Source organism: Canis lupus, chromosome 8, assembly GCF_048164855.1.
Source record: "Canis lupus baileyi chromosome 8, mCanLup2.hap1, whole genome shotgun sequence".
NCBI classification, from domain to species: Eukaryota; Metazoa; Chordata; class Mammalia; order Carnivora; family Canidae; genus Canis; species Canis lupus.
The window spans coordinates 12,844,617-12,871,337 of NC_132845.1; the positions used below are offsets into that span (position 1 = coordinate 12,844,617).

The window sequence follows — 26,721 nt, forward strand, 5'->3', positions numbered from 1 at the left end:
CTAAAAACATGTGCTATTGGTAAGATTTGTTGCTGTCGTTGTCATTACGCTTGGTTTTGTTTTGAGTTGTGAGCACAAACGCTCAAAAAAAAAAAAAAATCTGACTCCATTTCCCCAGCTGTATTGACACCTCAGTGGCTTACAAGCTGCCATTTCACACTTTTGGGTTTGTAGCTGCTGGGCTTAGATAAATGGAGAGCAAACAGTGGGGAGAGACACATCTGGAGCAAAGTCAAGGTGGCAAGAATATCTGTGATATACTTGGGGAAAAAACATACCAGTGAAGAGCAGTAAAGCTGAGAGAAGTTTTTGATTAGAGGACTTTAGGAATCATATTTGAAAAATATTGGAATTCTAATCAACAGAAAGACTGGTTACCTCAATAGGAATATTACCATATTTAATTCTCTCCTACCATTTTGAATTGGGTAAGATCTGAGGTAAGCAACACAGGATTTGAACGTAAAAATACAATTCCTTCATCCTTACCATCTTGTTGCATTGCTCCAGAAGACAATATTCCAAACAAATGACCTTTGTTACATGGGATGCAATACCTATGGTGACTAGGGAGTTGTTCTGTGAGCTAGGATGGATATTTCTAGCTTTTTTTTTAACTCATTTTTTTTAAACTGTCCTCTGCAATGGTATGTTTCTGTGAATTAGGAGCAAAAAATAAAGTATGTATTGCTAAGATACACAGATCATTAAGATCTAGGATCTAAGAATTGATTAGACAAAGTCTAAAGCCATCATTATAACAAAGATACTATGAGTAGTATATACTTTTAAATTCATTTCGTTACACTTCTCTTAAAATACAATTTTGTAGAATATAATGTCACACAGAACCAAATTAGATGGAAGTTTTCCACTGCAGCTTTCAATTCTCTGACTGAAGAAAATTAAATTTATGGACAAACCTGGGTTAAAATTCATCTCCAGGAAAAGTATTTGAGTTCACGTTTCTTGTAATTTGTATTTAAAAATTTATTGTATTTTATAATTATTATTCATGAGCAAGCTTAAGCAACCCACTAATAAAACTTATGGTATGCCACAAGATGCAATTAAAATTGCTTAGGTAATAGGATGACCATTAGAGCCTCCTTTGGAGGGATAACAAGTGCCCAATAGTGAGAGGGCTTGTTGTATATATGAAAAACTTAATTTGGCTAATTAGTGACCTGGATTTGACAGGCAGTTACTTTGGTTATGAGAGTCCTGTGGTTTCTACATTATCCTTTTTAGAAGGAAAATAATGTGGTATAAGGACTATTAAGAGAAGGCTCATTTAGAAAGCCAATATAAGGATATCATTTTTCCTTTGAGAGTGTGTCCTAGCTGAGACTTCTTGTTCCATCTGCAGGCTTGAAGCAATAAGCCCTTCCCACCAACCTCTCCCCCCTCTCGCATTTGCTAACCAAAGACTGTCAAGTCAAATGGCAGCAAGTGCTGGCTCTACTGAATCTTGAACCTTAGTACTTCACCTAAGTAGGTAAGAATTAATCAGAGTTCTAAGATTTTGAAGATTTTATTTATTTATTCATGAGATAGAGAGAGAGAGAGAGAGGCAGAGACATAGGCAGACAGAGAAGCAGGCTCTCTGTAGAAGCCCCATGTGGGACTCGATCCCGGACCCTGGGATCACAACCTGAGCCAAAGGCAGACACTCAATGCCTGAGCCATCCAGACGTCCCCAAAGTTCTAAGATTTAAAGAAAAAAAAAGTCAAATTGTGAGAGTCAGAGAAACCTACCCCTCCAGGCAGACTCTCATTTTTCTTGGAATGAAGTTTGCTAAGAGTACGGGGAGGGGAGTTTTAGGAGAGGACCTACAGAATAATGAAAGTCAACAATGGAGATGACAACAATGGCCCCAACAACAAACAAAACTCATTGAATTTCCCACAAAGTTTCTATGAGACTACTGTACTTGGCTCACACTTTCAAAAGGCCTGGAGTCCGTAAAGATGCTTGTTGCCAAGCGAAGCTTCTTTCTCATTGAATTGACAGCGTGGTAGCAGAACAACTGGAGGTTTTTGTGTCTGCTCATCTGCCCACCAGTTAGGGTAATGCCCGTGGATATACAGGCTTGGGGGAAGAGTCCCAGGTCTCAGAAAGGAGGATAATACTACAATCTGCTAACTGGAAGCTCATCATACTTTGAGACAGAATTATTTCCCTGAGGCAACCTGCTGAATGAACAGAAAGCAAGGGTCCTGTGGGATCATAAAAGCGTAAAATAGTTGTCCAATGACTGTTGTGGTTGTTTTTACACGGTCTTTTCAAACAGGAAGTTTGGAAGCAAGTGACATGTGGCGGCATTTACCTGCTTGCCATCACAATTCAGTAGGTTTTGTAAGTTAGTATCACTGTGTAGGAACATGTGAAGATCCTCTGGGTGGTGGTCATGAAGATGTCCTTGGGGCTCTTAACAAGAAACCCTTGTGAGTCGTGGTTTCCATGTTTTAGAAAAATAATTTATCTTACTAGAACCCACATACTCCAATTGGAATGTATAGTGCAGCAGAGCTACTGCATCAAGCATTAAGTGGATGGCTTTCTCAGAAGCCATCATACAACGAAAAAAAATATTTTTGAACAGTTATGTTCACAACTCTCCATTTGCATTTAAAAACTAGCTTCTATCAGTCAGCCATAGAGCTGGTTAGGGACCACTGCCTTTGCACTTACCTAGCATATAGAGACAGAAATAAAACCCTTTGAAGTCTACTTGGTTTCCCCCATAGAATTGCACATATTTGGCCACACATTTGACGTGTGAAACACAAGCATTGTACTAAAGAGGAAGAGCTTTTTTTTTTCTTTTGTACAGAATTTGTTCAAACTTGTCTCTACACATCTGTATGTATTGTAGATGAATGCAGCTTCTTTCATGAAATCCCATAAGGTGTTTCCGCGATGAGCAACACTCATTTAACAAGTGCACTCTGCCGTGCAGGCGGGACCTGCCAGGAGCAACAGCATGCCTGGAACGGAAATGTTGTTTAATGAATATTTATTGATTATGAATATTCATTAAATTAACATCTTTATGGCCGGCCTCAGGCTTTGTAACTTCTGTGGCAGCAAAGTGGTTAAGTAAAGTTTTCAATCCAGTCTTGGAGCTCTTTGAGGCTCGGATAACTATAAAATTTACCAACACTAGGTTTTCTTCTGGAATGGAAAGCAACCCTGAAATACTCTGGTGTGGTCTCCATTGGTATCAAAGTCTTTGGTTTTGGGATCATGGTAAGAAGTGATCGGACCCTTCATCTCAAATGTCTTGGTACAGTTCCCCCCCGCCCCCCCCCCCCGCCCCTTGCAGATTGCTTGAGTGATAAGCTCACTGGGCTTTTTCATTTTCTCAATCTTCCTGCTTCCTCTACTAATCCTGAGTATCACCATGTGTTGCATGGGTTAGTAAACCAGTTTACTTCTCCAGGGCTCTCAGAAGGCAGACTTGCCATCCTCCAACCCGTTCCGGGGAGTGTGATCTTCGTAAAGCACCCTATTGATCACATAACACCCTTGCTTGAAATTCATCAAGGATATCCCACTGCCTTTAGCATCAAATCCAAGGTCCTCACATGGAGCTGGACTTTGCTAACCTTTTAGCTTTATTTCTCAGCAAATCTGCTCTGAATTTTCTTCAGCCATCATGCAAATTTACCCAGACTAACTCTTGCCTATAAGCCTTGCAATGTGTTCTACTGGTGGCCTAGAAATCTGCTCACTGTACCCTAACTCTTTAATCTAGTTTACCTTCTACTGATCTTTCAGGTATTCTCTTATGCCTCATTTCTCCTGGAAACCCTTTCTAGATTTCTAAAGGGCATAGATGTCCCTTCTCTGTGCTCTCAGGTCACCCAGGTTTACTTCTATTTTAGGACTCACCACAGTGCACTGAAGTTTCTCCCTTAGTTTCCACCATGGTCTCCTTGTAAGCTAGGACTGCATCTTGTCCACCAGTGAAACTCTGGCTCCCAGACAGGTGTCCCAACTCATCACCTAACAGGTGCTTCCAGTAGGAATATGTTTACTAAAGTGAATTGAATCAACATGCTTGATTCTGCCAGAGGGCTTCTCTGAGGGGCTTGTGGAGCTTATTCTAACCACCCAGGGCTACGCTAGGCTCTTCAGACTAACTCCAGGAAGCACTGATAAGAAACCATGATTTTACATCTGAAGTTAGCTCTGTGGAAAATCTTGCTCAAATTAGGAACACAGCTCTATTCTACAGTATGTAGGACGCTGGTTATCAGTAATACCAACAACAACAAAAAAACCCCTAAATTAGATTTTAAAAAAGAGAGATGTTTATTAAGAAAATATAGAGGTAGCTCGTGAAAGATACTGGAAGGCATATATTTGCCCATCGTCCGGAAAAAAATTGGAACGCTAAAGTAAAATTAAAACCATAAACTATAAAGGACTCTGCGTATCTCATATTTGCCTCTTTCTGCACTCCCATTGCAGATTTCTTCCTCTGAAGGCTTTTCCTCTGCTCCTCAGGCCACATGGCAGATGCCTGAGTTTCCATAACCCCATTCAGAACACAAGCCCAGACTGAACTAGAATTACATCTGCTCAATTTCTATGAAAAATAGAATTACTCTTGGGGACAATTATAGACAAGGTTATCAGGGGCTTGTTTCAGAAGGTAGAGGCATCAGTGAAGAGTTTGTGAGTTGAGAAATCAGCTCAAAAGATATAATTTCTGAGAATAATGTTGCCTATTTTGGTAACACAAAACCACCTACCACCTTTAATATTCCAAGACAAGTATTGTGAGCGCAAAGAATTTTTTTTCACGTTTGGCTTCACTAGAAAAATTATCTCTCCTAATTCTAATAACATTTCAGTTGTAATCATATAGCTATAGACAATATCCTCAGCTATTCCCACTATAGGTGCTGCACCAACATTATTGAGCCTATGCCAGATCTGATGTTTGGTCCCACACAGTTCCTTTTCTCTCACTAGGATTATGTACGTGTCCATCAGGATCTATCTTACTCATCAGGGAGCCTATAACCCAGTGACTTATTTCCATGAGATGTAACCTCTCTCTTGTCATCATTGTAATCCATGTGTGTTTAGTCCTATATGACTGGATCTGTGGTTGTATTTGTTGTTGTTGCTTTAATCTGGGGTTAATTTATCAAATATTTCATTCCCTCTGCTTTATCCAGGGGTTTTCTAAGTGGAGAATTTTTCTGATTGTAGAAGCAAAATAATGACTCTAAATCTGTTAGTTGCCACACTCCAAACCTACTCTCTGTGCCCAACACACAGAGAGTATAGGACATAATCCTATGTCACAACTTCAACTTCAACTGAAAACCTGTAATCGAAATTTTGGAGGAAAAAAAAAAGAAAGTCATCTTTTTTGATAAGGAAAATTCTATCTTCGGCATCGGTCCCTTTCTGTGATCGAGCTCTGGGTTCACTAAGAACCCCACGGTTGCTGTGCCTACGCAGGGCTCGTCCATCATCTGGAAGGCTACATCTGAGCTGCCCTGAGCTGGATGCTCCACGGCGCTCAGCATCTCCCGTCTCCCTGCACAGGACAGAACAATGCCTTTGTGTGCAGACTTTCTGCTTCAGCTTCACTAGAATCAAACCAGTCCAGTGTTGCTGAAACCCAACTGCAAACGTAAGAACTGTCTTGCAAACCGCGTCGGAGACATCAATCTTTTCTGTTCATGTCAAGAATACTTCTGCCTCTGGCTCCCTTGGGCAAGTCTGACCCCATTTGCAGTTGTTTCTGGTTTCCCTGTGGAGATGGGCCTCACTGTTTAATGGTTAACAAATGCTCCACACACAGGGGTCCAACTACAACATTTTCTCTAATCAGGATGATGTCATAGTCTGCTCTCAAAGCTGCATTCGCACTGAAGGATGGTCTGCTTCCTCATGGATCAGGGTTCTGAGCATCTGAGAATATAAGGCTTCAGGTACTAAAGGATTTTCATGAGAAAAGGAAAATAGACATGCCTTAGTCAGTCTAAGGGGTAGAGTTAAGACAAGTGAGTAAAAGTTATTAGAAGGCAAATTTAAACTCAACATAAGGGAAAAACTGAATAATAAAGTGGATATATCTAACGGTAGAAGGGCCTGGGTTCCTTTTCACTGTGATTGAGCAGGAAGATAGATGAACAACACAGGGGGAGGGGAAGAAGGGATTACCAAACTGGTCACCAAATTGGGCCAGATCACTTGTAAGGTTCCTTGCAGTTTTAGGAGTTTAATGATTTTATCTTAAGACTTCTCTTTTTTCCTCTCTCCTTCCCTTCCTCCCTTCCTTCACTCTCTACCTCCCTCCTTTCCTTTCCCTTTTTTTTTTCCCCTCTTCCTTTCTTGTTTTTAAATGAAAATAGTTTGAAATTAAATTATACTCCAATTAACATCATTGCTTTCAAGGTCAACAGAGAAAGTAAAGATTCAATGTCTTTTTCTTTCTTTTTCTGCCCTTTCCTTTCTCAGGAAGTCAAAATAAGCTTATCAAGTGAATGATCCTATTCTGAGAATATTTCACTTTCAAGATTTTTACTTAGTTCCAATACGTAGAGCCAGTAGAAGAAAGCACATCAGTCTTTGAACTCCAGGGCTGTCAAACATCTCTCACAACACCAGTGCTGAGGTTTTGAGCCAGTCTTCACCAGCTCATCACAGTTGAAAGTGTGAGCAGGTACCTTTAAGATCTTTCATGGTCTAGGAAGCACTTGCCCGCAAGTGTAGCTGTGCTTCTCCTCATAGAAATTCAGATTAGTAAATGATCTTTTAAGCTTTCTATTACAGAGCTAGTACAAAACCTGCTTACTGAAGAGCTACTCTTTTAGAAGTTGGCTTTCCACCAAATTGGTGGAAATTCAGAAAAATACTCTGATTTCTGCCTTTTTTTGCCAAAGTGTTTTGCTTTTCATGGTTCAGCCTCCATTCTCTGTTTAGACCCCTTCACTTTGATTAGAATATTCATTGTGACTTTCCTAGGATGACTTGCTAGTCACCCAGCATTCAGAAGTTGATCCTTTTGTGCCGCGGCATCTGAGTAACTTCTCAGAGAGGGATCTGTGATCGTGGGGTAATAGTTTATTGGTAGGAGAGCAGGGTAGTGGTGATGAAGCAGTGTCAAATGAAGATCCTTTGGTATTTATCTTTGTGTTTTTCCCTGAAAAAGAGTAAATACATTTTGTTTGCCAAACACACTATGTTGATCTGTAGAACCAAAACAACCTTGAAGAAACAGCCCCGTTGTACTGCATTTTGCCAAATGGGAATGTGTAAAGCTGAGCTCTGGCCATCTATTATTGTTTATATTTCACTACTTCCAGCCCTCACCCAACACACATCCAACAACCATGTTACCAATGGTTTAAAGATCTTCTTATTAGATTAACAATTGCTTTCTAGGTACTGCACTGTATCAATCTTCTCTGGAACAAACAAACAAACCCACAGCTTGTGATGTATAACTGCAAATTTTGATGTAATCTCTCTCTGTTGGAAGTCTCATGGGCATCTTCTCCTAAATGTGTTGAAAACCGAACTTATGACCTCCTCAAGTCTGCCACTTTTCTGGACTTCTTTATCCTAATAAATGACACTTCCTATGCCTTTTATGTACTTTAAAATTATCCTTAAGCCTTTTATATTTTAAAAAAATTATACAATATATAACTACTTATGTCTTTTATGTATTTTAAAATCATATTTTAATGTAATTTGCAAGTATATTTATATTTATGTGATTATTTTTAAATTCTAGTCTAGGATATAAGTTCTATAAAAGCAAAGAGCCTAGAATACAGTAGGCTGTCAATGAAAGTTTGCTGAATAAAGTATAAACAGGAAGCCATTCCATGATTTAGTAACTATTTACTAATTAACCATCATTGCCTATGGCTTCTCCATGTTTTGAGCTTTTCAAACTTTGTAATTTAACAAAAACACACTAATCTCTGATAAATTCTTAATGAGCACAAAAACACATTCCAAAATGTTACAACAATGTTTCACATATATATATATATTAGTAGGTTGGGAAGTTGCAACAATTTCCACTTGCTGTGTCCAAATAGAATAGGCAATAATCTTGAGGGTTATGTGGTAGTTCTTTGACTTACCAATTTTTTCTATTCCAGTTATATACTAAATGGTAGGGAAAATAACTAGGAAAATCTGGAGGTTTCATTACACTCATTTAAGACAAATGCAAACAAAATGCAGTTGTCTTTTGACTTTGAAAACTTGCTATTTTAAATAAGAGCCTGTGTCTGATAAACTCTGAAAATATGGAGAATTTTCTTTCCTCTGATGAGGATGAGATAGTATAGCTCAAACTGTCTGCTGATCGATCAGGCCAAGTTATTGTTTTTTAATTTTTTAAAAGACTTTTGTATTTATTTGAGAGAGGGGATGGAGGAGAGACAGAGGGAGAGGGAGAGACTATTTCAAGCAGCATTCAGAAGTTGATCCTTTTGTGCTAAGGCATCTGAGTAAATTGCACAGAGCCCGGAGCTGGACCCACAACCCCACAACCCCACAACCCTAAGATCTAGACCTGAACTGAAACCAGGAGTTGGATGCCCAACAGAGTACACCACCCAGGCATCTCAGATCAGGTCAATTTAGTGTATTCATCAGAGCAGAGTTCATCTCACTGTATGTATGCAATGGCAGGCAGATGACATGGGTTTATGTTTTTATGTCAACAGCTCTACTATTTCCTGATCCTTTTTTTATCTTTGTGTCCCATTAAACTGGCAGCACCATTGGACCTCAGTCATACTCTTTACCACCCTGGGTCTCACAAGTAAGAGATTAGTTACCGTCTGTGCCACAGAGGACCACACAGGGTTACCTTTCAACAAGGGATGACAAGGAATCTGTTCATCTCTTTGAGTTTGTCTGTTCCTAGTCTCAGAAGATCTGTCCTTTATTTGCACGCGTGCATGTGCACATTTCAGCTCTATTGCTTGTACTTGTCAATGTTGGCCTGGTTACAGGACATGACTTTGAGAATCAATAGGGTTATTTACTTCTCTAAGTAAAAGAGAACACAGAAGTCAAACTGGAAGAATGTATTCCCCTTCCCCATTCGCCAGATCTTGTTTTGACTACCTCAGCATGGCTATGGGATCCAAGGGATTTGGGTTTTGTCCATTTAGCCTCATCCTGAGCCTCTTTTCCCTTCTCACCAGAGGCTAACTCTGTCAGCCTTTTACTGCTATCATGTTTTACTCCTGCCCTCACAATACCCTTGCAACTGCCATTTCCTCTCTCTTCCTCCATCTTCACCTGCCAGCTCCCACTGATATCTTAAATATTTCTTCTTCAGGGAAGCTTTCTGTGTTTGCCCACGATATGCTGGTTGCCTCATTACAAACTCTCACAAGCTCTCCTCAATTAACAGGCTCATCCAGGGTTATTCTAGTCAAGCCAGGTAGCACAGTCAGCCCCTAGGAGCTGTATTTACCCCCACTCTGGTGATTCGCTGACTTCTGGCTTCAACTCAAATCGAAAACGTAAGGACAACACAACTGCCTGCTGTCTGACCATATGAACCTGATTAAAGAAACTGCACCAGATCAGCCAGGTAAAGATAATAACAGAATTAATAATAGTAACTAATGTTTATTGAGTATTTACTGTGTGATTTATTATACTAAATTGTTTGGATCCTCACATAGACTTTCTGTGGTAATAGCAACATGAGTCACATGAGCCCCATTTCAGATGAGAGGAAACTGAGACCCTGGAGTTAAGTAACTATTACAGAGTCACAGGGCGAAGAAGTAGCAGAGCCTTGACTTACACCTAGAGTATATTCCTCTTGAATTAGATCATGCTGGTACATTGCCTCCCAATCTGTGGAATATTAGCCACCCCCATCTGTTTGCACACTGGTAACAGAACTGCTAGATTTTTCTCCAAGGAGCAGTTTGTAGCAGGCCTTAGGCCAAACTTGCCATTTCTGGTAAACCCTTGCCCCTCACCTTGGTTCTGCATACTTTACTGCTGAGACCTCCTAGGATATGACTTAGGCAAGATCTGTCCTTTTTTGGCTAGGAAGGAAGGATTTGGCACTGAAAGGAAAAAGGTTTGGGGATGAGAGGGGTGAGTGTCCTGGGAGAGAGAATAAAGAGAAAGAGAACAGGAGCCAAGGAAAGGAAGAGTGATTATCTTCTCATCTGAGAAGGATGGGCATAAATGTAAATTTGAAAATTAGTAATTTTTCATATGTTTCTTTGAATATTTTCAGTGTTTAGGAGAAAAAAGAAGCAAAGAGTTTTATTTATCTATGTTTAGAGAGTGCCTTGATGGGTATGGTAGAAAGACAGAGAGTAAATTGAAGACAGTAGTAAAAAAAATTGAAATTAGTGACCTAGGGGACATTAGCTAGAGAGGGATGTAAAGGCAGGGTCTGGTAGATAATGGAATCATGAGGAAAATCAAGTAATAAAGATGTATTCTCTTCTGAAGTTTGTGCTTGAGTAAGAGGCTATTTCTTGTCTTTAGGTCATCAATTTCTTGGGTAGAAGAATTACTGTCCTCCAATGCAAAAATCATAAGCTGTGGAAAAGAAAACAAATAGTCTTTGTATTGTACTTCTGTTCATTCACTGTTTTTTCATTAATTTGTATATATATATATATATATGAAAATCCATTATATAAAAATGACAAAAACATGCAGATAAAATTTAAAATGTTAACATCATACATAGAAAGAATGTAATACTTGGAATATTTTCACTCCTTTTTATGTATATGAATACATATGAAATGTATAGTATGTTTCTATGAAGATTTCTTAAACTGAACTGTGTACTTTATAATTTTTCAATGCCAAATAATCCTCATAAACAAGATACTTAAAGACTGCACAGTACGTGTTCCATAGTTTCTTAAAATAGTTTCCTAAATTAAATTATTGTAAATAATTATACATTATCATAATTATAAATTGTTTGCAATTTTCACTATTATAAACAACTGTTTTTGCATATATGAATTTCTGTCTCTGTTGGCTATTATTCTCTCAGAACAGATTTTTAGAAATGGAATTACTAATTCCAAGGATAGAACTCTTTCAAGACTGTCTATATTGCTAAATTGCTTTCAGAAAAGCTGTATTAATTCTTCTCATATCATTTATAAGAGTTTTCACATCACTAAACTCCCACCATCAATCAATTTTATCATTATAATCTTTATACTGAGTAAAAAGGGTACCCTCTTTGTTTCAATATACACAAATTCGACTATTATAGAGGATAAACCTATTTTCATGTTTATTGATCATTCCTAATTCTTCCATGACTTGTCCATGTACTAGTCCAGAGTTTTTATAAACATGTTTGGACTTTTCTTATTGATCTGCAAAAGGTTCCTTATATTAAAGGTATACATTCATATTTGTTGCAAATATATTTTCTCTCTAGCCATTTGTTTCTAATTTTATGTATTTTTTGGTCTTTTCAAAAAATTTAAACGTTTTGGAGAATCCCAGTCACTGATTTCATTTTTGTTCTTGTTTTGTTTCTGTGCTTACAATCTCAGTTGAAAACTCTCATACTTTTTAATTTTATATTTTCATTTTTTATGTCAATTAGTTACACTAAATCAATTTTCATGTAATTGAACTAAAATGATGCCAATATGATATAAAATAATACTAATATAGTAACAAAAAATTAATATCCTCTCTTCCATTCTCTTCCCATCCCCTAGGCTCAAGAGGAACTATTTTGAACTCTGTTTTTCAAGTGATTACCCCTATGTCTCTAAATATGTGGTTGCTGTTCTTTATTGATTTGCTAATTTTAGATACTATTTATTAACTATCTAATGATAGATGAATATTTATCATTTGAAAAAAGCCTTACCTCACATTTCCTCATCTTTCTAATATAATTATATTGCTATTTTTAGTTAAATCAATAAAGAGTATTCACATTATGATGATGTGGGTGTTGTTCTATGCCAAGGCAAATTGTGCATATGTTTGCATTTCCTTTGCTTTGTATTTTTTTCCAGGAATTTCTAATCACTTTTTATTTATTCATGCTATGTCTTTCTTATATTCTCAGCTATTTTTTTCCAATAGGACCATAATACCTTTTTTCCCTCAAATCATTACCTTATAGATCCATGTGTCCAACTTTTCCAACTCAGGATGGTTGCTTCTAGGCTTTATGCTAAGCTGTCACTTTGAGCTTCCTTTACTCTCCTAGATGAGTTGTCTTCCCCCTTCAACCCCATATCTCTGTCACTCTCCATCTTGTTATCACTTGTTCTCTATTAGTGCTATAATTAATTACCACAAATTAGAAGCTTGAAATAACACTATTTATTATCTTATAGTCCTGGAGTTTAGAATTCCAAAATAGGTCAGCAGGACTGCATTCTTTCTGGAAATTCTAAGGGAGAGTCTCCCCTTGCCCTTTCCAATTCTTAGTGGCCATTTGCATTCCATGGCTCAAGGTCCTTTTCTCTATCTTCAAAATCAGCAGCATAACCCTTTGAAATCTTTCCTTTTTCCTGTGTCTCTCCCACAAGCTTGTAATTACATTGGGCCTACCTGTATAATCTATTTCAAGATCCTTGACCTAATCTTGTAAGCAAAATCCCTTTTGCCAGGCCATATAAAGTAACATATTTGAGGCTCCTGGGAATGAGGCATGGGCATCTTTGGAGATCAGGGGAAAGACGTGTAGTTGTTCTACCATAGTTGTGTTTTATGTTTCTTTTCATTTCTTTCTTGAATATCTTTAAAAAACTCTGTAAGCAAATAAATGCTCATAGATCATAAATTTTCTGATTGTGCAGATTTGAAAATGTCTATAAACTACATTGCTTGTACTAAGATGTAATACAGTTCAAAGTACTGACTTCAACTTACACTTTATTTGTCTTGAATTGTGACTCTACTACTTATTAGTTCTGTGCCTTTGAGCAAGTTCATAAACCTTTGTTTCCTTAGTTTCTTCATCTGCAAAGTGGGTATATTAAGAGCATCTATTCGTAAGATTGTTAAAGATTAAATAAATCATTCACATAGTTCCTGCCACTTAGTAAATGCAGGCTCTTGGTATATTCACACTTGATTACTAGGTTGCTTAGGCTTAGAATTTCAGGCTGAACATTGTCAGAATTTAGAATTCAGGCCTTCATAATCTTTTAGGATCTACTACTGCTGTTGAGAAGGCCATGGCATTTTGATTCATAATCACATTATTGACATGTTCTGTCATATGAAAGCTTTAGACTCTTGCCTTTATATTTAGTGTTCTGAAAATTCAAAACACCCAATTGTAAGTGGATCATTTTTCATTATTTTAGGACATTTTTCAATGTAAATTTTGGGTTTCTTATCAGTGTTCAGAAATACTCTTCCTCTTCTTTCTCTGTTCTGTTCACTTTCTAGATTCTTTGATGTTGGTCCTTCTGTATCAATTCTTTATGTCTATTATCTTTTCTGTCACATTTTTCAGCACTAATAGTCTAAGATTTAAAAAAATATTGAGAATTTTTTTCATAGAATGTTTTACTATTAGTATCTACTTATTATTCTACAATGGTTCTTTTTAGGTTGAATTTGGAATGTTTTTAGTTTGGGTCCTTTGAGAAATAGATGCCAGGGCAGGAAAAGACATGCAAGAGATTCATTGGTAAAACACTGGTGAGGAAAAAAGTGGGGGGAGGGGGGCACATGACATAGGGATATCTTCAGACCATGAGGTAGATCTGTACTGTTTGACAGAGAAGGGGAAGGAAAGAGGGCTGGGGAAATAGTCTCAGATGGCCATTCAGTTCTAAGAAAATTTGACCCTGACAATGGGGAGTTCTGGAGCAAAAAGATCCATCTTAGAGGGGTCCTGTATCTCACAGGATTGGGCTTGCGTTGGAAGCCCCACTATGCTCATGCATTAGGTTGAAGCATGAATAGTGTGGCCTTAGTGCAAACAAAATGGTGAGAACCACAAGGGCAGCAGCTAAGATCAATCAAGTCTGCTTCCTACAGCAGGATATCTGAACAGTCTTTTAGTTATCACCATTGTTATTCCCATGTGTCTTACAGATCACTAGGATGGGGAGCGTGCCTTCTATAACTCATGTGAGCCTTAATTTTTGAGGAGAAATAGAAAATAGAGGTTAGTAGGCTGAACTGGAGCCTCCACTATTCAGGCAGCCTCAGGGTCACAACTGGAGCTCATTCTCTTCCTCTCCCAATATCCATCCAAATTATCTTCACTCTCTCATCTATCACCTCACAAGGTGTTGGTGGCTTACCTCATGGTATGACCCAAACCTTCATTTCTATGGGATCTGAGCCCTAGGTTGCTGTTTTAGTTTATTCTGCTTTAACAAAGCACCATCACCTGAATGCCTTACACAACACATGTTTATTTCTAGCAGTTCTAGAGGTCAGAAGTCAGGGGTCAGGATGTCCGTATGGTTGCGTTCTGGTGAGATCCCTCTTCCAAGCTGTGGACAGTGGACTTCTTGTATTTTCACATGGTGGAAAGAAAACTAGCTCTCAGCTCCCTTCTGAAAGGACATCAATCTCATTTATGAGAGATCCACCTTCATGACCCAATTAGCTCCCAAAGATCCATCTCCAAATACCAGCATATTAGGGATTAGATTTTTTACATGAATTTTTGGGGAGCATAAACATTCAGTTCATAACATGTGACAGTCATACCCTTTAGGCTGGGATGGCTGCTCATGTTCGTCACACAGTATTTCAAGAGAGTACTATGCCTATTGCGTAGATGGAGCCCAACTTTTGTGTGCTGATCAGAGTCCGTTATTCCTATCACAATAGTGACACCTTCCAGCTGTTAGTCTTTGGATATATAGAAGTCCAAAGTGTCTTGGCTGCAGTCATTACTAATAGTCAATGAGACTCCCTGACTTTCACCTTCCTTTGCATCTAATATTTCTAATTTCTGTTTGCCTTGGTTATGAAAAAGAAATTGGCTTAGGACTCTATAGTCTCGACTGAAGCTTCCTCTGGCTTGTTTCTTGTTCAGTCCTGCTGTATTTGCTTTCCACATTACAGAAATTTGATGAAATTTCTTGAGTCTTATTGGTCATCCCCACTCCAACACTGCCCCTGATTCTTCTGGTCACTTTGATTTAAATGATTTTATTTCTTTACTATCATTTCAAAAGGATCGTTGGTGGGAAGGAAATAATATCTGTGGTCAATATGCCATCTTGAAATAGAAGTTTTCATCATCAAATCTACAAATAAGTTTTAAAATGTAGTATTTACCTTTTGTTATGGTCTACACAGTCTCTCTAGCTTTGTCATTTAAATGTCCCTTTTAGTCCCTTTTAGTAATAATTTAAGGAAGAATTTTTTTAATAATCTTTTTTCAAAATTCTCAAAGTTATTGTAGTGTGTGTGTACGTATGCAGGGTGTGTATGCTTGTGAGCTCTATACTTCAAAAAATTGTTTCTTTTATTGCACTGTTATTTCAAAAATGTGACCTGAGAGGGGCACCTGGGAGGCTCAGTCACTTAAGTGTCTGCCTTCAGCTCAGGTCATGATCCTGGGGTCCTGGTATCAAGCCCCTGTGTCAGGCTGCCTGCTCAGTGGGGAGTCTGCTTCTCCTCTCTGCCCCTCCCCCTGCAGTTCTCTCTCTCTCTCTCTCTGTCTCTCAAATAAATAAGTAAAATCTTTAAAAAAAAAATTGACCTGAGAATTTACTCTCTCTCTCTCTTTTTTTTTTTTTTGTTGTTACTTGATGAAGAATTTCTGTGGCACAGTATAGAGAATTTCAGCTTCTAAGTAGAATAATATCAAGTATTTTTCCAATTTTGAAAATTGTTATAACTAGACTCCCTAACAGTTTATGAGAATTCTTGTTTCAGCATCTGCCAGTCCCCACTGATTATTATAACTTAAATAAAACTCAAACAAGCCAAAAATATTTAAAGATTAAAGTAAAATAAAATTTTACCATGTTTGCATGTTCACCACGTTTATCACCATGTTTATAGATAAAACAATATCATCTCATTTAAACTGTTTTTTTCTCATTCAGACTTGTTGGTTGTGTGTGTGTGTGTGTATGTGTGTGTGTGTCTGTGGTGTTTGTCTATTTTTAAATTTAATTCTAAGTGGCTTTTGTTTTCCTTTAAGGATATAACTTTTTACCTGAATTATTGTTATAATTATTTTATAGTTTGACTTTCTGCTTTTAATTTACATTTTGGTGTTTTTGATAATCAGGCATTTTAAACATATATACCATCAAGTTGATCTGATTTTATAATTTAAAATATTTTCCTTATTCTGGTAAAAAAATAGAAATACAGTTAGGAAACTTTTCTTCCTTCCTTTCTTCCTTGATTCCTTCCATTCACCATCTTTGGAACATTCAGTAAAGTAATTGTACTTCATACTATCAAAGACCACTCTCCTCTATATAATATATGAGTTTTGGTGGAATGTATTTGCAAAAATAAAGCATGTTAAAAATGCTAGACTATCCCCAAAAGCATTGTGCTGATTGTATAACCTACATCTATGAAAAGGAGTCTTTAATGACTGCCTTTCATAGATGCTTAACCTTACTAGTTACATGTATGATGGTGCAGAGGTTCAACATGATAAACATGGTATTCCAGGGAGGCTGTATGCTAGTAAGAGAAAGCCATGCCATTGCCATTGGTGTCATCATCTGATTCCTTTTTCAAATGTAAATGATAAAACACACTACATCACAGAACAACACAACAAGACTATTCCAAAACTAGTCAGAAATCTCTCCATTATTCCCTCACTTAATAAGTATTTATTGAAAAAAAAAAAGTATTTATTGTACTTTTACAATATGGCCAGTATGGCCAGTACTCTATGTTAGTGTTGAAAAATGAATAAGTATTTCTTGCTTTTTAAAAGTCTAACATCTGTCCAGAGCAGCCACTGTATATGCAGATAAATCATAACATATAGTTATTGTTAGAATAACTATAACAGGAGAGTTGTTTATACAAGTTGTTTATACAACTTGTTATGAGAAAACAAAGGAAGAAGTAGCTAAATCAGTTAAAGGGGTTAGAATGAGTTTCTTTTTTTTTTATTTTTAAAGATTTTATTTATTTATTCATGAGAGACACACAAGAGAGGCAGAGACATAGGCAGAGGAAGAAGCAGGCTCTCTGTGGGGAGCCCAAATTGGGACTGTATCCTGGGAGCCAGGATCATGCCCTGAGCTGAACCACTGAGCCATCCAGTGTCCCTAGAGTGTGTTTCAGAGAGAAGATAATGTATCAAATGGATCTCAAAAAAATGAGTCATGAAAGTAAATCTTTTCATTGACCACTGACAGACCTACATGTGGATTTTGGAATGAACAATTTTTTACAAAGAGTGAAGGCAAAAGCCACTCTGTGAGCAGATTATTCAGTTCCTTGATGAGGAAATGGGAGGTAGAAAAAGTGGCAATCAACTACCTTTCAAGAATTGTTTTTGTGCTGCACAGGGCAAGATGGGCAATAACCATGTGACATGTCTCTAAATTTCACTCATATTCATGAACCAAGTCTGGATTATTTGTTGTTCTTTGCACAGCCACATTCCCAGTAGAATTGGTACCAGAGTAAAAGTTTTGTTAAGCTAATCTCTATGGTTTGGATAAGAAGTAGCCTCCTTTCTTCTGTATGAGCAGGAATATACTTTGCTATTTTTCTGAAAATCATGGAATACGTTGAGGACTTATAACATTCAGCTTCAAACTCAGTGTATGTTACCTGAACTCTACTATGTGTCAAAAGCTTTCCTGGATTCTTCCTCACGTATTTTATATTAACCAACACAGAATCATGGGTTTTCATCGAAAATTCACGCTTTTCAGCCAAACAACAACAACAACAACAACAACAATAACACTTCTTAAACATGGAAATTTCCTTTAGTTGCATACCAACTACTCGGATATATATAGTATTTTAGTATATTTGGTATACATTACAGCAATTTGACCTCCAGTCATTTTGTTCTGAAGCTGATGTGCAAGCATTTTGTTGGCAGATGGCTGAACTTTGCAGGTCCTTTTGAAAAATTGGTTTGCATTGCAAAGTTAAGACTATGGGGAATCGCGCGCGCACACACACACACACACACACACACACACACCCTTCAAACCAAAAATCATTTAGCTTCAAAATAAATACTAGGAATTTCAACTGCTGACTCTCAGAGAAGATACTATGTCTTCCTTCAATACCTGCTTGTGAGGACTTTCTCAAAAGTTATGTAGGATTCGCTTGTTGGACAAGTGCAGCTGAGATAAAACAAGGAAACAGCGAGTGGAAAGTATTCAGTAGCTCCTCAAAGCTGAAATCACTTTATATCAATTTTAAATTAAATGTAAAAAAAAGAAAGAAAGAAAATGGTGCAATATATTTTCCTCTGCTTCATTTCTTTTACATTGCCTTCTCCTGGGCATTTTGCTATGTAGAAGGGTAATGTGTTTATACATTTTGGAACTAAGCAGTCATAAAACTGTATAGGCACAGCTTGGAACCACCATCCACAAATTAGAAAGCTCCCCTAGACTTGCCCATTTATAAACATTTTATGAACAAAGAGAAAAAACAAAAATAAACAAAACCCAGGGAAAGTGGTTTAGGTTTTCTTCTCCCCCCACCTTTCCCCCATATAACTCCTAAATAGTTTATTTGATAATTATACAGCACAAAAGTGTGATACAAAGTAATTTATATATGAATTTTTATCACATAAGAGAAAATCTTAAAACTTGTCTTCAGCAGTGTCAGCTGGAATGCAATAGACCCTATACACTGTTGAAATAAAACCCGAAATGCACTCTATTTTTTATACTAAAAGGCAAAGACTTATTGAAAGAAGTATCAGTAAACATGTTTTTGTTTTGTTTCTAAAACATTTTTACTGTTGTGAACTAAAGACTTCAGAAGTCATTAGTGGTCAGAAGTAAAATTATCTTTTCCCAAATCTCTCTGATACTAGTCTGCACTTTCTAAACAATCTTCTTGCTATTTGACCCATATGATTTAAGAAAATATGCTGAGCATTAGTAGCTTTGACAAAGACTCTAACGCTCTGTTTCTGATGTACTCCCAGATTAAGATGGCAAGTCATTTGCATCAAAACTGTAAAATAAACAAAGTTTAAGGCATTGCGTGTTGGAAGTGTAACTCCTTCAACAAAGGAATAAATAACTTATTTACTTGCAACAGCAGTAATTTCCTTGAGATTGCTGCCTCATCATCACTGTAGGTACTGAAATGATATTAAATACAACAGTATTAACTGCTGCTTTTATTTTAGATCAGATGGAACCTCCCTCCCCTCAAAAAAGAAAACCTGAAATAAATAAATGAGTAAGAAAGATAAGTACATATTGAAGTACTGTTATTTCAGGTTATGTTGAATAGGTTTAAAGACTCAATATTCTACTACTACACATGCTTCAAATAAGAGATATTCCATGTTTTGTAGCTTGCCAAATTTTGTCATCTAGCCCATCTATCAACAAATGACAAGTTGAATTATGGTAAGAGGAGGGAATGGTTGTGAACGCTGGTCAAAAAATAGATGGTGTTAAACAAGATCGATTTTAATACACTACTCTATTGACGATCTAAACATGTTCCAAAATTAAACTATGTGTTCAGCATATTGTAGCTACTTAATAAATATCTGCTCGGTGAATGGATAAACTTTATTCATTGCAGAAAATGCCAAAATGCTCCCCAAGGAAACGAAAGTACTGTCTGTTATGCTTCTGACCTCAAGTTTCATTTCATAGGGAATTGAACATGCTTTTAACAGAAACTGAATGTTCTATAGAAGTTTGGGGTGTAGGTAGATTGATAACCACTTTTGATGCTCAGCAGGGAACTCATAAATAGTTAAGCATATGCAAATTACTTGAGAGTAGTTGGTCTTCATTTGTGGTTTTAGGTCAGACTAATGATTTTCTCTTTCAAACAGAACCAAATGGATGTGTCAAAAGAGGTAAAATTCTTAATGGGAGTGGACATAAATAGTTTCTAACCTGCTGCTAAGGTTACAAATGTCACTGGTAGTTGTCATTATAATAGAGCAGAGGGTCCTTCATTATTTCAAATGCATTTCCATATCCACAGGTAGTCAGATAAGTGACCATTACCACATGTACCAAAAGGACAAACAGATGGTGTTCAGATCATTCATTTTTTTGTGTGTCTTATAGGATTCAAGCATTTTGGAAGTCATTCAGAGTCATGTGTTTTATATCAACTTATGTAGAAACATTTACATATATTGAACCCTTGCCCTTCTACTCCTGGCTTTGTTTCCTCCATCTCCTCTTTCCCATATCCCAAGTGGGCAAGTGTGAAAGTGAAGTATAGACTTCCCCAGGGTGTTTGGGAAATCTTCCATTAGGTTCTAAGTGAGCATTTTCTATTAATCTTCCAGCCTCCCAGAAACCTCCAGGCATCATCAGTAGCCCAATCCAGATTGTACTAAGAGCCTTTCCCCCTACCTGAGTTTTCACAGTCAACAGTTCTGCCACAGAAGTGAGGGTAATGACCCCATTGACAGCACACAACAGATCATCCTGGCATAGCTGATTCAGACTTTCTCGAAAGTTATCCTCCAACAGAGTTTCAAACAGATTGTACCCACAATCCAAACAGGCAATGGATATGGCCAAAGAAGCAGAATTGGCTGGACAGAACCCATTTTAGGGTTGTTTTGTTGTGCCTGGTCATATAGATAAAGCCAGTGGGTGTCATTATACATGATCTCCTCCACATCTCTTGCAATTACCTCACCGCAGCCCACCATAGAGCAGGTTGTGAGCTTATCTGGCCCAGCCAAACCCAGCTAATACAACCTGTGGTTTGGAGGCTTTTCAGATGTTGCTGAGAATTGTGGGTTTGACAGCTAGGCATAATAGTTTTGGGAGAACGGTATGTCAGATTTTTTTTTTTTTTAGGAATGATAGTGTTTTTACCTGCAACTCTCTCCCACTCAACCCTCAAAGCACACACCTAAATAAAGTTGCTCAGAGTGCCCTGAATTGACCTATTAAGTAGAGCAACATCATATATGTTTTTCTGCTTCAAATAATGTCTCATTTTTTTTGTAACCACGTTCCCTATCTCAATTTATGACCTACTCCATTCCCCTTAATTTGGATTTTCTGGTTAGACTGCTTGATTAAAAATATAGCGGTTTCACATCAGTGAGTTCAGTTACCCCCTATTAAGTTCAAGTTTCAAAAGTCAGACATATCAAGGCCCTCTCCTGCTTGGTCTTCTTACCTAGTTGAGAAAGGCCTTTTAGGATCAGGTTTAAAGATAAACCAGTTCATTTCATATTTAGGTCGTAGAGAAATTAGGCTCCATGAATCACATGTTCAACAAACACTGAGCTAATCAGAGCTAAGTGTAGAACCTAGTTTTCTATCTCCACATTCTTTCCAATATATGACAAAATTTAGCAAAAAGAACAAAGAAGTCTATACAGAAGTTTACTTAAATCAGTAATATGCATTTCAGTAATCTGGGATGTTTGAACTAATGCACCATATGAAAAGCATTAAAGAAGCCCACAGCTATGAGTAAATCAGAGCATGTGAAATCTCCTTATTCAGTTTTTGTTGCCACAGGATTTTGTTTTAAGTTTTCAGAACTTTTTGTCATAATTAATATATTTTGATGTTGCTTCTCGGCTTATGCGGAAGTATAATACTGGGGCATTTGAAAGGAGTACCCTAAAGCTTGGCGGAATCATCAGTGCATTTCTGGCTCCAAACCTTCCTGGTCAGAAAGTCTGTATTTAGGCATTACCAAGTTACTGAGCCTTAGAAATGTACTTTGCAATTCAGAGATCTTCGACACACATTTCTTCAGGTCCTGACTAAAAGCTTCCTTCGGTGGTGTGATATGGATAGCAACTTTCCTTACACAAATTTCTCATGTGAATAGTTCTGTAGTCTTGCTTCAGAGGAACGGTACTAGGTTTTACATGATGCATGTATTTTACCCCCGTTTGTTTAAAGTATTGTATTTTTATGGATCACAAGCAACTTTGAACCAATGGTAAATAGTTTGATATCTCTCCTATCATCAACTTGCATACTTTTCTACTTTCCCATTTTCTTTAAAAGAACTCAGTAGGAGAAAAATGGCATGGAACACCATGAACCTGTTCAGTTAAACTAGATAATTATTTTTCTTGTCCTGCCCATATCTTCCCTTCTAACCAGATGCAGTCCTAAAATACGAATTAGAGCTTTCAGTTTTGGAGAAGAGGATGCTGAGTCACATATTCACCAGGATTGGGAGTGAGGATGTTAACACTAGACCTTAATGCACCTGCGGGAATAATTTGGATGGGGATTGACCTGTCATTTGGGCTAAAGATGGGCACCTAGTCCATATAGTTGCACTGATTCCTCATCCATCCATTCATTCATTCAACAATATTTATTAAGCACTTTCTATGGGCTGGTCATACTGTGAATTGCTAGAATTAAATAGTATAACAAGAGAGACATTATTTTAAGTTACACACATCTTTTCTCCATCTTTTCTTATTTGATTATCAACTCATAACCCATGATTATCACTCAAGTTCTATCTATGGCTTCTTCATCAGTCTCAGTTCTTGCCCACTATTCTAACTTTCCTCTATTTTTCTTTAGAACACTACTTTTTATCCAAGAGAAACAAACACAAAATAATCAAAATAAAAATAAAAACTAATTACAATCCTCAAATCTCAAATTGAACCATTTATTGTTTCAAAGAAGTCAGTGCTCTTTTTTCTCAGTCTTATGATTTCCTAAAATACCACTGCATGCGTTGCACATTAGAAGAAATATGGCCAGCTAGTCTCAGTTTTCATTCCACACAATGGTAATCAATACAGTGCCTGACATCATGTCATAAAGTCACTGACACCAACAAAATTTAACTTCTTTTAAGAAATACATTTTCATAAGTATCAAATGAGTTAAAAGCTATTTAACATTATGCAACTGGATTTTATCACATCTAACCAATGTGATAAAACATTGAAATAGTAAAAAGTAAATAGCATTATTGATTTAAAAGCAGATTTCAAAAGATCATTATTTAAGCATAATATAAATGCTTGCCTAAAAAATTTTATTAGTCAAATGACAAGCTGAATGAAAAGTTAAGTCATTGAAGTAGTCCAATATTTGGTTAATATAAAAATCTGATATTGTACACAATTTTGATAAATTAAAAAAGTGATAGTTTTCTTATATACTACTAATAGAAACAGACTAATGATAATAGGAAAATATAATAAGAAAAAATGTTATTGCAGCATAAAAGAAAATAACTATATCAAATAACTCCAGAAAACTTGGAACTATAAAGAAACATTTATATAAATGTAAAATAACACAATCATTATATGTTTTTTTGGTGAGGAGATTCAATATTATAAAAATTTTTATTTGCCATAAATCAATCTATAAATTTAACTTGGTGAAAAGCTATGTGGTACTATATGGCACAACTATAAACATTTTAAGTGTCATTTAGAAGAACACATTTACATGAATACCCAGAAATCTCGACAATAATATGTGTCACTGGTATTAAAAAATACTCTAGAGCAAGAGAACTGAAAGCAGTTCATATTTGTGCATGAAGAAGGAAAGCAATTATGGTCTCCTCCTATGCTGGTCCAGGCTGAATTACCTTTTATTGGTTGGTTTATCCATTTATACTAAAATTATATGAACTTATATTTTTCTTCAGCTGTTCCCTTCTACAACTTTACCCAACAGAAAACCAAATGAGTCATCAAAGGGCATTAATTACAGCAGTGTCAGCAACAGTGAAAACATGAGAAATAATCTAAATACTCATCAATAAGAAACTGGCTAAATAAGTTTATACCTTCATACAAGATAATGCAGTAAAGCCATACTAAAAGATGTACTCTTTATTTCTCATACTGAAAGATGACTACAAAATGAATGACTTTTAGTGAAGCCAATTGAAGCCAAAACATTGCACCTGAATCCTTGAATTCTTGATCTACCAAATCTTGAGAATAAGAAATAAAGATATTGTTTTAAGCCACTAATATCTGCAGTGGTTTATTACACAGCAATAGAAACCCAAAATAGCCACTAAGATAGAATTAGAACAACTTGCCTATGAGACATAAAGAATGGAATGAGGAGATTAGCCTGACTACTGTGGAGAGAAGTAAAATTAGGAGATATATTTATATATATAGTGTAGGGCAAAGCTTCAGGATCTTGAAAACTAGGCAAAAGACACTCTTGTGTTTCAAAGAACAGAAAGATAATTGTTGTATAATGAAATCTCAACATTACAGTTTTAGAGAAAGAAAGAGGGAATTATATTCCCCTATCTAGCTGTCTCTATTACAGACCCTTTCTTCCTGGAAAAAGGAAAAAGAATTTAAATGGAAGGGTTAATCTCAGCAACGACAGTAAAAACTTCTGTGTTGCATCTGCAGGAGAATCTGAGAGCTCTCATAGCAAGCAGTTGGACTGATGACCTTTAGGAGTCCTTCCAATTCTTTGATTCTCTAGCAAGAAGAGTTTTATTTTTCTAAATTGTTTCTCAGATGGCTTGGCCAGAGCCCTCAACATGCTGCTAACTCTGTGGATGCTTTTCATTTGTCAATTGCCCTCCAATGAGACATCTGCAACTAGGCACCATATTCCTGATATGTGTGGCCTGCATAGGGGGGAGGGCACTGTAACTCAGATCATCCTAGTTATTTCACATGCCTGTTTTCCCAGAATGTCTACATATTGAAGGGCAATATCAACAAAATATTTAAATATTAATTGAATAGCTAAATGTTGATAATAATAGGAAACACAGAGTCTAAGAAATAAGACATGCTAGACATATTAGAAAAACCATCTTATTAGCCTGTAGATAATTTTATTCTTTTGTTGTAGCATCCAGATAGCATTCTCTCTAGAATCTTTATTCTTTCATTCATAGCAGACTTTTTCACTTCTTCCTCTTTCAGAGAAAAGCAATTTAACATACAGCCCCTAAATTTTCCCTCAGTCTATCTGGATGTGTGCTTGACTCGGAGTCAGGGTCTCTTCTAGCTCTCTCTTTGACCTTAAATTTTATCTAGATTTGGCCCCATTATGTGTCCTAAGCCTTGCTCCACCGTCACTCTCTGGCTTCCTCAGTTTTGCCCTTATATTGACATTTTACACTGGATTAACAAGCACGTTCTCTAATCCACTCCAGAACGCATTTTGCCAGATTTCCATGCTTTTATCTTCATTCTTCCTTAACTGAAATCTGTCCCTTGGTTTAAAAGTATTCATTGTAGACCTGACTAAGCAATTTTTCAAGACACCAGATATCTGTTATCTGTGTCTAGAAACCTATGCTTAAAATATATTTTAAAAAACCACTTCTTTTCTTATAGACTAAAAAAGGAAAAACAAAACCACACCTGGAATTGTGTCAATGTTGCAGATAGCATTTGGGTAAGTGGATTGTAGAATGGATTACAGAGTTCTTTTGCAGAATTCTTTCCAAATAGGACAGAAGTTAAGTAAGCTTCCTATCTTGGGGGGAGGGGAGGGAGAGAGATTTTTAAGAATTCTATTTTTATAGCATTGTACTTTAAAAAGGCTGTTATTATTTATTTAGTATCTGACCAGTTATTTAAAAGTACTGCTATAACCACCTAAAAGATAAAGGCAGAAAAAAGGGAAATGACAGTAAGACCCCACTCCAATTACAGGATAAGTTAATGAAAAAGTAAGAGATTAGTTTCTATCTAAGGTCCCTCAAATCAAACAGCACAAGCTTGCCAGCATCAAGCCACATTTCAGGAGGAGAGAGGCAGCCTCTCACTATTCTTGTGATGCAAGCTTCATAAAAAAATATGAACTTTCAGCCCTCTTTTTAATATTCCTATGCTATAGAACTCATCATAGCTGATTTGTGACTGATTCAATATTATCAAAATGAATTTGAAAATCTAATATAACCATTATTATCACTATTAAAATGTTTTATATTTATTTGCATAAAGAATGCTATCACTCTATAAAATCACTTAACGTGCTCTTTCTTTCCCTAGTAGGAATTATATTGTCATTATAAAAATAATGACATGGGTGAACATTTGAGACAGGCTTTAAACAAATGTATAATTTAAATAAATTAATTAAAATTTTGAATAAATGAAGGGCTACCCATCTCTTTATTTTTCTAGCACAAATAATGCATGAAGATTCAGGACCAGAAGATAAAATTGTGAGGGAAACTGGGAAGAGATAAATAATATGTATTACAGAGGATAATTTACTGAAAAATGGATAAAGAAAAGAAATGATATGGTCCTTGAGAAGTTGTGAACAAAAGGAAGCACAACCTTTGGATATATATGGTGGAAAATTTAGAATCACTGTATTGAAGAAGTTTCAAATACTGTTTCTACAAATGTCATCCTCGAAGTAAATAGTTTGCTAAACCTCAACAGAATCCAATATTCAACATAAAGTAAGTATCAACTGGGCAGTAGATTACATGTGAACATGTAAAAGTTATTAACATGCTGAATACTAAAATATTGAAAATAAACTACTGTAAGAAAGAGAAATTCCTTCCCACCATTTGGTTTTATTATATTAGCCACCATTTATTTGGTATTGTTT

General features: G+C 36.6%; 2 long non-coding RNA genes across 10 annotated transcripts in view; one reads left to right on the forward strand and one right to left on the reverse strand.

Moving 5' to 3' along the window:
- Positions 1–1,575: 1,575 nt before the first annotated feature.
- The window catches only part of LOC140637838 (uncharacterized), a 161,045-nt gene continuing 135,899 nt past the window's right edge, over positions 1,576–26,721 (reverse strand). For 2 of the 9 annotated variants that reach the window (XR_012034912.1, XR_012034913.1), the window contains exon 5: positions 9,626–10,579. This is a non-coding gene — a long non-coding RNA (uncharacterized lncRNA). Of the gene's footprint in view, positions 1,708–3,316; positions 7,176–9,624; positions 10,580–26,721 lie in introns of those variants that run through there. The other 7 variants (XR_012034916.1, XR_012034915.1, XR_012034911.1 and 4 more) reach the window with 7 other exon arrangements.
- On the forward strand, positions 13,213–26,667 carry LOC140637839 (uncharacterized). Its single transcript, XR_012034918.1, has 3 exons — positions 13,213–13,322; positions 25,482–25,542; positions 26,280–26,667. It is a non-coding gene; the product is annotated as an uncharacterized lncRNA (long non-coding RNA).